The sequence below is a fragment of the Hipposideros armiger genome, unplaced genomic scaffold (genome assembly GCF_001890085.2).
Source record: "Hipposideros armiger isolate ML-2016 unplaced genomic scaffold, ASM189008v1 scaffold_133, whole genome shotgun sequence".
NCBI lineage: Eukaryota > Metazoa > Chordata > Mammalia > Chiroptera > Hipposideridae > Hipposideros > Hipposideros armiger.
Genome location: NW_017731483.1, coordinates 52,047 through 60,659, shown reverse-complemented (window position 1 = coordinate 60,659; position 8,613 = coordinate 52,047).

Below are 8,613 nucleotides of genomic sequence, written 5' to 3'. Positions count from 1 at the left end.
TGTATGGTAAGGATTTTATTTCTTTCCAAATAGATAGCTGTTTCAATAATACCATTTGTGGACTTTTACATTCTTTCCCCTGTGCTTAGTATTCCTATTTATACTTGAACTCTACTTTGTTCCTTTGTTAAAATCATCTATTTCTCCATAGTAGCATACATTTTAAATTACATATCTTTATAGAATGTTTTCATATCCAATAGAGCAAACCCCATCAATTTATTCTTTGCAAAAGTCTCTGGACCATACTTGAGCAATTCTTCTTTCAGATAAACATTAGAATCATCTAGTCAAATTCCATGAAAAGTGCTATTGAAAATTTGATTAGCATGTATTGGTCCCTCCTCTATCTCTCAATACTCTCTCTCAGTGATCATATCCATTCCCTTGGCTTTAAATACCAATGGAGGATTATTATGTGTACCAGAATTCCAGGGAAGGCAAGTTTAATAGGGGCATCCACGTGAAAGGTAAACCTATAAAGTTTCTAGGAGAAAACATAGGAGAATGCCTTCTTATGACCTTGAGGTAGACAAATATTTCTTATAATACAAGCACTAACTGGACAAGAGGCAATTGATGAATTAAACTTTATAAAAATTAAAACCCTCTGCTTGTTAAATGACACTTTAAAGAAGTTAACCAGCAAGCTACAGACTGAAAGAAAATGTTCACAATAAATAAATCAGACAAAGGACAGGTAGTAGGCTAAAGAACTCCAACAAATTATAAAAAGACAGCCTAATTTTTTTAAAAGAGCAAAAGATTTGAACAGAGACATTACAAAATAAAGTATCTGAGTGACTACTAAACTTAGGAAAAGGTGCTCAACGAATTAAAATCATTATGAGATACCACCACATACTCACCAAAATTGCTAAAATTTAAAAGACTGATAAAATCTAAGTATTGGTAAGGGTGTGGAGTAATGGGACAGAATATAAAATAGAACAACCAATTTGGAAAACTGGTAGTTTCTTATAAAGTGAAATATGCATCCTGATAGAGCAATTCCACTCCTAGGCATATACCAAAATAAATGAGTCCACATGTCCAAAGAAGGACTTGTACAGAAATGTCCGTAACAGCTTTATTCATAATAGCCCAAACTGGAAACGACCCAATTGTTCATCAACAGAAGAATAGAAAAAGAATTTGTGGTATATTCACATAATACAATACTACATAGAAGTATAAAGAAATGAACACTGGATGTACACAATAACCGTAGATACTATATGATATTCCATTTATAAGAAGTTCAAGAACAGACAAGTTCAAGCTATGAAATCAGAATAGTGGTCATGGTGTGCCATGGGCAGGAGGTTGGGGTGCAGGGCATGGGATGACAGGAAGGAGATGTGAGGGGATTTTCTAAAGTGATGAACATTTCTTTATCTTGCTGTAGACCATGGTTGTACAAGCATATATGTTTGTCAAAATTCATTAAACTTTACACTTAAACTTGTTCATTTTTAATACATAAACTATACCTCACTAAAGTACTATCAGTATAAAGAGTTGGAGAAAGGTGACAATGGATGTTTGTATGATTCCTGAAGGGGAGTACCAGACATGTTAATGGGCTCTAAGAGTTGATCGCATTCTTCCTTTATTAAATTTAATTTTACTCTGAAACTTTTTGATTTCCTCCCACTGTGTTCTATCACTAGTACTCATTTCACCTGATTAATTCCATTTCCAGGAACAAAATAGAACTGAGAGAAGGGGAGAAAACAATTGTACATGATGTACAATGATAAAATAGAAATAGATTTACTTAACAAAAAACTCTGTAATTGGATTGACTAATAGGATTACCTAAATTGTAGGTAGAGACAAATACAGGAAAAGAAGTATTTCTCCAGAGAGAAGGAAGGATATCTTGGAGGAAGTCTTCAGAGAAATACCGAAAGCTGAGAGCTCTAATTAGCTATATATATATGAAGCTCAGGGAAGTCACTTAACCTCTCTGGGGATGATTCCATTTTACAGATTTTCTTGTATGTTAAATCATAGCACTATCTAACTGAAAAGGGTCTGCCCACTGGACATGCAGCAGAGCCAAACACTGAACACTGAGTTTTGCAGTGGACAAATTGTGGCAGCTTACTGGCAGGGCGCCAAGCCAGGAGAACTGGTGAGCTAGTGTTCAAAATCCAAACTCTCCGATGGTTTTTAATCAAAGGTTTTTAAAGGAAAAGATTGAGGGCTAGAGGTTAGGGGTCACAGGAAAAGTTGATTGCTTAGTCTTGAGCAAGCTTCAGTAGTTTTCCTTAGTCTGATTAATTTATTTCCTGGCGTCATCTACCGGTTGAACCAAGATTCTGCAAAATAATTCATAATTATGTGTCTGTGATGTTATCTTTAAAGCAAAAAGCAGAAATTAAATATCTTGTGACCTTCATTGTTGTTTAAGCTATCATTGTTTTATGTTTAACTAACTGTATATTTCTACTATCTCAAAAAAAGTACACTTAAAAAACTTTTTCGTGGATCTTGCTTTACAGGCAGGCCTTCAGGACATGACTAACATATTTTCTTCATCTTTGACTATAAGCTATGTGACAACTAAAGCAACTGAAATGAAACATTTAGTTAAAGCCTATACCTGTATCTCTAGGTATTATGATCCAATACCTAAACATGTTTACTGTTAACTGCCAGTTTCAATAGGATTAAACTGAGTTCAGGGCATTATATTATTAAAGTACAATATAATAATTAATATTTCTGAGTCATCCAGAAAAGGCTAATTTCTATTCTCCGTAGTATGTTTCGTAAGGTTGAGGAAGAAGTATATTGTGCGGAAGGAACAAACTTTCCTCTACCCTCAAAGGTTCTTGTGGCTGGTCTAATAATCAAATAGACATGAGACAGGTTAGCAAGAGAAAATAACCAAATTTAATAAGTACATGTGTATGGGAACCCCACATACATGAGAGAGTCAGAGAGCCCACATGCGGGAGAAGTTCAGAGATAGAAAGGGAGATTGAGGTATATGCTCCTAAGAGTTCCTGCACTAGGGATGAGGTAATGCACCTTGGGGGCTTCAAAGGGTCATTGCAGGATGATAAGAACTGACTTTTAGAAAATAGAAGTTTGCTCTGCCCTGTAGACAGGTAAAAGAAGTTATCATTGATAATCTCTTATGGGCAATACCTCTAATTCGAATTCCTCTATGTCAGCGGTTCTCAACCTGTGGGTTGCGACTCCTTTGGGGGTCGAACGACCCTTTCACAGGGGTCGCCTAAGACCATCGGAAAACAAAGATATTTACATTATGATTCATAACAGTAGCAAAATTACAGTTATAGAGTAGCAACGAAAATAATTTTATGGTTGGGGGTCACCACAACATGAGGAACTGTATTAAGAGGTCGCGGCATTAGGAAGGTTGAGAACCGCTGCTCTAGGTAGTTAAGGGGGGGGGGCAGAAGTTTCTCTTGAGTCTGAGGCTAAGTTGCCTTTAGCTCAAAGTAATCTGCCTACCACTGAGGCACATCTTGGGGTGGTGCATTGTGAACCCCCACAATATCAACCATTGATTTGTAAACAATAAATTATTATTTAAATATTGAATGCTTACTCTGTGCCAACTAATGTCCTAGACCAGGTGTCCGCAAACTTTTGAGACGGAAGAGCCACCAGGGGTCAGCAAACTTTGGCTCGTGAGCCACAGGCTCTGAAGTAAAATTGAAAATGAAAATAAAATTATCATAGTTTCATTTATAAAATTTTTAAAGGATATTATTCACACAGTAGTGATAATGTAAACATACATTTATGGCTCTCGAATAATTTTTAAATTGTTGTGAGGGACAGTATTGGCTCTTCCAGGGGTCGGCAAACTTTTGAGACTGAACGTACCCAAAGAGCCGCAGGCTCATGAGCTGCAGTTTGCCGACCCCTGTCCTATACAATATACTTTCATTGTCTAGTTTAAGTTACATTAATCGTTAAAATTAATGATTTTTATAATTTGTATAATTGGGTCAAATAAAAATATTTTAAAATAACGTTGTATGTGTATATTTTTCATTATAATAATAATGGAACATTATTGCAGAAAACTAGGAAAACAGAAAATCATAAAGGAAAGATATTTTTGTTACTCCGAGAATGACTATTACCATGTTGGAGCATTATCTTGTTGACTCTTTTATACACACACATTTGTTTTGTTTTACAAAATTGAGCTCAAATTCAACATATTCTTTGTATCCTGTTTCTATTTCTTAAAAACATGATTTACCAATAACCAAATAGCATTCCATTTTGTAAATACAAAGGATTAGAAAATCCTTTATTGTTGGCCATAAGGAAAAGTTTTGGCACCAGTGATGTAAATTTTAGTTACAGGAAAAATTCCCTGAGGCAATGTCTCAATCAGGGCCCCTGGGGGAAACAGATGGCACACTTTAAGAGAGTAATTTGAGGATTGTTTAACACAGGATCTATTTATAAAGGCTCTTTAGTGGGCAGGGATTAGGGAAACCACAAGCAATAACTAGCAGGAGACCACATTGCTGATGGCACCCATTAGCCTAAGGGCATGAGGAAGGAGGAGGGGGCAGTTACTTAAATCTGGAAACAAAGAGACCTCAGTGGAGACCTCTGCCTGATAGAAGCTGTAGTAGGCACTTGAGGGAACAGCAGTCAAAATAGAACTACCAAATAGAACTACCATATGATCCAGCAGTCTTATTCTAGGAAAGGGGCATGAAGACTACTTTTATAAAAAAAGGATCTAGGAGGTTGGATTCCAAGCCTACTGCCTACATGCTGTAGGACACACAACTCAGGCAGACATTAATCAATCACACAAAACAAAGATGAGAGATTCCTATGGCCATTCCTGTAGTTAAGCTCACTACAAATAAAACACAGGTTGTGCTTTGCAAGAGTTAAAAACAAACCTGCCTCTATTCTTCTTGCTTCTTACAGAACTTAAAGATACAGTTACCATTGTTCTTCTTTCCTCCTTTCCTCCAATAAAATTTCCATGGAAAAAGAAAACACATATAAAGCCTAGCCTGGGGGATGGAGGGAGTCTCTCTCTTCCACTAGCGATTAGAGACCATGATTTGTCTAAGAGATGGCCTTTCTTTTCTTACTTACTCACTGCTAAATAAACTTACTTTTACTTTAAACTCTATATCGGCTCATGTTTGAATTCTTTCCTATGTGAAGCCAAGAACCCTCTATTCCTGTAACAGTCCCAATTCTGGATATATATCCAAAGGGGAAAAAAAATCAGTACCTTAAAAAGACATATGCATACCCAAGTTCATTGCAGAATTATTCATTATAACCAAGATATGGAAGCAACTTAAACACCTGTCAATGGATGAATGGATAAAGAAAATGTGGTATATATACAATAACATATTATTCAGCCATAAAAAAGAAGGAAATCCTTTCACTTGCAACAACATGGGTGAAACTGGAGGGCATTATGCTAAGTAAAACAAGCCAGACAGAGAAAGATAAATAAATACTGTATGGTATCACTCATATGTAGAACCAAAAAAACCCCATCGATTTCATTGAATCAGAGAATAGAACGGTGGTAGCGGGAGGTTGGGGTGGGGGAGGGGAATGGGGCGCTATGGATCAAGGGTATACACTTTCAGTTTTAAGAAGTTTGGAGGTTCTAATCTATAGGATGGCGACTATAGTTAATATGTTATTGAAAGTTGCTGAGAGATCTTAAACATTCTGAACACACACACACACACACACACACACACACACATGAGCTAACTATGTGAGGTGATAGATGTGTTATCTTGATCTTTGTAATCATTCCACAATGTTTATGTATATCAAATCATACAAGTATTGTATACTTTAAATATATACAAGTATATTTGTCAACTATTGCTCAATAAAGTTGGAAAAAAATTTAAATTTTAAAAAGAATGTAATAAGTGAGGAAAAGAAGACACTAGGCAGAGGGGAAAGCATGTGCCAAGTCCCTGAGGTGGGAGGGAGTGTTTAAGGAACTGGAAGGGCAGTGGGTCAAACGGAAAGACAAAAGGGGAGAGCAGAGTAAAAGAGAGCAAGATTTTGGCAGGCCCACATTAAGGTCCCATTAAGGATTTTGGTTTTCATCTTTAAAACAAAAGGTAAGTTATTTATAGGAATTAGACATCCAATGACAGATTAGATTTGTGTATTAAGAAAATCACTTTACTCTGGGGAGACTTGATTGGCAGGGAGGCAAAAATGAAATGGAGGTGGGGATAGCAGTAATTCAGGTGAGAGTTTGGACTAAAGTAGTAGATGGGGATGGTAAGACAAAGACGAGTTTGAGAAATTCTGGGGACATAAAATTGACAACACTTGGTAATACATCAGATTTGGGGGTTTGGGAATGGGAACCGAGTCAAGGAATCTACTATACTATTTGCTTGTAAGACTGGATGGATTAAAACCTTTTTGGAACTGGGAAATTATAAAATAGTCAACAAAGTAAAAAAAAGAAGAAGAAAGTTTGGCTGTTTTTTTAATGAATTGAAAACTATACATTCCAGAGGTAAAGGAAACGATTTATAGGCTAACAATGGGAGCAGAAACCATTTCTACAATTTAGGATTTGTTAAACAATTATTGGGGGAAGGTGATAGGCATGGGAAGAATTGAGAGGGCGGACAAAGGGCTGACATGAAGTAGACATTGAGAAAGGAATTATGCAAATATTGCCCAGGTTGCTGCAGATTCGAGAAACTATGCAACTTTGCAGAAAATCGAATTGCAGCAAAAAGCTTTCACAAATACAAATAAGCAAGCAAAACAAAAATCATGACTTTTCTATTCATTATTTATTTATATTGCTTTCTCCTAGGACAGCCTCTTGTTTCCATCCTTTATTATTATTATTTTGAAAAATTGTGAGCTTGCTGAGCCATGACCCTCACTTTCTCAAGTATTCTGAATATGTTGGGTCTGTCATTACCTAGTTATTTTGAATCAGCGATAATCCTGGGGACCAGCATGAGGATTAATTGTCTGCCTTCCACAGACAATTAATGGCTAGCTGTTTGCTTCTCTGTTGGGTGCCCCCTTTCCTTCTATTCTGGTTGAGTGAGTGTTCTAACCCCATTCAAGTGGAAGCTTCTAGAAGCCATGACTGCCATAATCCTGACATAAATGGTGATGGAGTTAAGTACAAGTGCCCTGGAGAATAGAATGGAATAGCCTAGAGACAACCTGGGTGCCATTTCCTTGGTAGGTGCAGACGTGAACCCTGACTTAGGCCGTTTTTCCTGGGATTGCATTATGTATTCTCGCCTCTAGATGTTGGGCTGGCGGGGATTGGAGTGTGGGGGTGTTGGGTGTTGGGAGGGTTTAGGGATCATCTCTCACATCTCCCAGTCTGTCACTCTTTCATGTTGTGTTGTATCTATCACGTGAAGAGCCCAGGGAAGACAGTCTTCATGCCAGGTGGGTTCCCCGCACATAGCAGTCACTAACACATCGTATTTCTGGAATAAATGGATGGGTGACGAAACGCTTGTGCAACGGCAACTTCTTGCCGTTCCTTTCCTGAGAGAAGCCTGGCCCCTGCTGTTCGTTACAAGCCCAAAGCCCACAATGCGTTTCTATCAATACATGTTCAATTTTTATTTGCTTCCAAATAATGCTTCAGTAAAGTTCATTTTTTCCATATGTGCTAGTATTCTCTAGTTACCTAGAATGCACATTTAAAAATGCTAATAGCTACTGTGCTCCCCCAAATCCATAACCCCAGTCTAATGTTGAGAAAAAACTAAGGGACATCTATAAAATACCTAATACTTCTCAAAACTGTCAAGGTCACACTGAACTAAAGATAGTACAGTGTTTGCATAGACTCCCACGCCCAGTTTCTCCTATTGTTAACCTCTTATATTAGCATGAAAACTTTATCACAATTAATGAACTAATATCGACACACCATTATTTTATAAATATTGACTTTTTATTATTAATTTTACCCAATTTGTTCTCCATTCTGCAGTCAGTATATCTTTTTTTTTTTTCTATATCCCGCTTGGGGTTGGGAAGAGGAACACTGATGTATTATTAACTAAAGATCATACTGTATTCGGATTTCCTTAGGTTTTGCAGTCTCTGCCCTCGGGAGCTCACAGCCTAGGGGGAGACACATCCCGCAAATTTAAAACAAAACAAAACAAAACTCCGTGATGAACCCAGCATAGGAAGAAGGTTGGCTGTTCTAAGTAGCAGGGAGTCCCACAAGGAAAGGGGCCTATTTCAGACAGGGGCTTGGACCGAGCTAACTCATGTCCAGAGTCGCCAAATCCCTTGCGACAGACGCATTCTTTTGTTGTTCACGGAAATGAAACAGTTTTTCAGGCCCTTCAGGAGCTCCTCCGCAAAGGTGGGAAAGGGAACGCAACCAGCCCAAGGATGTCAGCGCAGCGAGAGAGGGTGGGAAGGTGGGGGGCCCCCGCGCCCCGCCCCGAGCTCCCGGGAGGCCGCCGGCCGCAGCTCGGGGAGGTGGCGACTGCGCGGGGCCGCGCTCCCGCCCTCCTCCGCGCCGACCGACCCGTAGCGCCTGGCGGCCCGCGAGGGGGCGGCGGCTCCCGAGCTTTGTGGCCGCAG